This window comes from Fundulus heteroclitus, chromosome 1, assembly GCF_011125445.2.
Source record: "Fundulus heteroclitus isolate FHET01 chromosome 1, MU-UCD_Fhet_4.1, whole genome shotgun sequence".
In the NCBI taxonomy this organism is placed as follows: domain Eukaryota; kingdom Metazoa; phylum Chordata; class Actinopteri; order Cyprinodontiformes; family Fundulidae; genus Fundulus; species Fundulus heteroclitus.
In genome coordinates, this window is record NC_046361.1 from 13,472,475 (window position 1) to 13,476,224 (window position 3,750).

The following is a 3,750-nucleotide window of genomic DNA, read 5'->3' on the forward strand; positions in this document are numbered from 1 at the left end:
TTTTTTTTTTTAAATCCTTCTATGGAATTGGTACATTTTATAGACTGCTTTGAGCAGTGAGCTGTTTGCTTTTTCACATAATTTTTTTTAATAATTTTTAACTAATGATTTATTTTTTAATAAGTTATCCAAAACAAGTAGGTCCTATGTGAAAATATATTTGCCCAATTTTTTTATTTATATTAACTTAAACCACAATATCCTCAGAAAGCTGTTTTACTTTGCTTGCTTTACTTCACTTTTTGCTATGATTATTATTCAATTTTCCCAACAATTTTTTTCATATGAATATAGTCTGAGAATTGATCCAGATTCAGAAGCTAAAAAAAATTAGGATATACATTAAAAAATTATTGTAAAGAGTTTGGTGTATTTCTATTACTGTTTTACAAGCCCTTAAAAAATGTATGGAACGACTAGTCTTGGAGGATGCTTTTTTATATTTGTGGGAAAAAAGGGTCACATGTATTACACATTTTTCTTAAAAGCTATGCATTTAGGCTATGCAAACCACACCACTTATATAATAGCTAATTTTCCATTGCAAGTTCCAAGATTTAAGACCCATTCTTTAGTTTCCCAAAGTAAACCAAGACCTGGAGCTTTCATGTTTGACACATTTAAAGTTGCTATGTAAATAAGGCTGTGATATAGCCTGGCCAAAGTGAGTATCTTACGTAATTTTCTCTGCCTCCATCCGAATACCCTTAGTAATAGCTCCTAGCTCCTGTTCTGTAACCTTTCACGGGGTCACCAGTAAGAACTTCATCCTGGGGAGGAAAGGAGCCCCAGACTGATGTGCCAATTTTGGACAGCCTTTAACTGCATGGATGATGCATCCATGTAGTTAAAGGCATCCATAAAGCTAAGATCACACTGCCTAAATATGACTTAATAAAATTGCATATGTTTTTCCTTCCCCCTCTTCCCTTCCTGTGATATCAGCTCTAAACAGGGAGCTATAATTAAGTAAGAAAGGTAAGTTCAACACAATAAAGTGTACAAGTTAAATGATCAAAACGATAAATAAAATATAGTTAATAAAACCCATCCATCCATTTTCCAAACCGCTTAATCCCTCATGAGGTCGCGGGGGTTGCTGGTGCCTATCTCCAGCGTTCACTTGGCGAGAGGCGGGGTACACCCTGGACAGGTCGCCAGTCTGTCGCAGGGCAACACAGAGACAAACAGGACAAACAACCATTCACACCTAAGGAGAATTTGGAGAAGCCAATTAACCTAACAGTCATGTTTTTGGACTGTGGGAGGAAGCCGGAGTACCCGGAGAGAACCCATGCATGCACAGGGAGAACATGCAAACTCCATGCAGAAAGACCCAGGGGTGTACTCGAACCCAGGACCTTCTTGCTGCAAGGCAACAGCGCTACCCACTGTGCCGTTAATAAAACCTGTGAATTTATTTAAAATGAGATGTCATCATGCATAATCTGTAAAAAAAGCAAAACATAAATAATCGCTTGCACAGGCACATGGTTTTCCCACTCACTTTGTCTCACAGCTACACAGCAATAAGACACCATAGACCAAAACAGACAAAGGCAGACAAAGAAACTGTATCTGTATTCAGCCACTCATCCACAGAACAAAATGGAGAACACACAACTTGTTTTTGCAGATGGAGTAGCACCTCATTATCCCCTTTTACACCGGCCCTAGCCTTTTCCACTCGCTCTGCTCCACGTCCGTGGGCTCCAATCTATGCTACTCCTGTTGGTATAAATAAATATAAAAAAGCACAGCTTCTGTCTGCCTGCACAGAGAACGCACTGGTATAAGGGGACAAGCGAATATGAGTCTGATCTGCTCCAAAGTTTGCTTCACAAAATTAAAATTTAAGGTTTTATTAGGTACTTTTAAGCCCAATACTGTGGACTTTTGACAACAGTGAAATTATTTTTATAGGTTATAGGATGCGCTGTGCTGATTCGGATTGTTTTCCTCCCCGCGTTGCGGTAGGAAACCAGGGAGGCTGCAAGTTGACAGCAACTTAGGTAAAAGTGACTAAATATAGAGATTTTGGAGGTCTTTAATTTGGACATCAGATGTGATTGAAATTTGTTAAGCAGCATCTTGAGGGGTTCTACTGTCATGATAAAGTGACAGTATCCGCTGAAAATGTATGGTTTAGTAGTAACATTGACCGCAACTTAGGTTAAAGTAACTTGAAGTAGAGATTTTGAGGGGCTTTTATTTTGAAACTCCACATCGAATATAGATGACATTTGTTGGCACATTCTGGATGTGTTCTACTCTGATGTTGGATAAAAAAAATGTTTTAATTGAAAACAAAAGGTTTAATAACTTCGTTGACAGGAACTAAGGTCAAGGTGACAATGTAGAGAGTTTGGAGGGCTTTAATTCTGAAATTCCACTTAATGTAGATAGACTTTACTGAGTAACATCTGGAGATCTTCATCTGTCATCTATAAGTAACAGTAGTCACCTGGGAATTTTTTTTTAGAAGTTATTGAGGCTAATGAGCGTAACCAAAACATATATTTCCATATTCATCAGCAGTCCTGAATAATAAAACATATTGCATAAAGCAGTAAAAATTATTTCAACTAACTCAAGTTTATGTGTATAAAAAAAAGGTTGATACACATCAAACATATTGCTTTTATTTTAAAAAGTAGTCTCAAAAAAATAAAATGTAGTCTCAGGCGTTACTACCGTAATTCATGGTGTTCACATGACCTACAAAATGCACTCGGGCTGGCTTGACTGTTGTTTTAAAAGCGGCAGCGGGCTTGACCACAGTTGCTTCTTGCATGCTCAACACCAGCTGTGTGCTCAGCTGTTTCGGCACTGTTTCGGATGCAGACATAGCCAAGTTACTGTCTGCTTCCAAAATGTTCTAATTATAACTCCTATCCTCTGTATCTTGACCTTTCATAACTGTAGGAGATTTCCACATCCATGTTGACAAGTCAAAAGTCAGAGGCTGATCTGAAAACGGGTTATATTTCTACATATGTTTTCTACATAATTCATATTCTCCAATCAGTGCACACCTTCATTGCATGATGGTGTGCACTGATTGGAGTGCAGAGGTACACTTTAATCAATGGTGTGCAGAGGTGGGGTCCTTTGCCTCCATCACAAGGTTTCACACATCTCCTGACCATGATAGATTGTACCACTCGGTGTCCTGAAGTGGTCCCCTATCATCCATAACATCGGCAGTGGTGGCCTGAGCTTTTTTGTCAACTTTGGTTGTCCTTCAGACGTTACGTTTGACAGAGGCCCACTATTTGTTTCAGAGCTTTGGTTCACCATGGCTGAAGGTCGGGGGGTCAAGATCCACTGCACTAATGCATACAATCCCTAGGCTAGTGGGTTGTGCAAGTGGTTTCACGGGTCATTAAAAGATCTGAATATCCATAGAGCAGAGTGGCTTTGTTGCTTACCAAAGTTGTACATGCACATAACAGATTTTTGAGCACATTGTATCACATAAAATGGTCAGTAAGCACCACTTTAATCATATATAAGGCAAACCGGATTATAAGGCGCACCATCAACTTTTGAGAAGATTTCAGGAGTGCGCCTTATAGTCCGGAAAATATGGCAGTTATTATTTTGGCATTTTACACGTTGTTTTTGCTCAGTTTGTTAGTAAATAAAGCCTTGTGTTTATTTTTAATAACAGAGGAAGTACAACACTACACGTGCAGCAGGGGATAAAACACGGAATGTGCTAACGGCTATTAGCATCTCCCAGTGAAA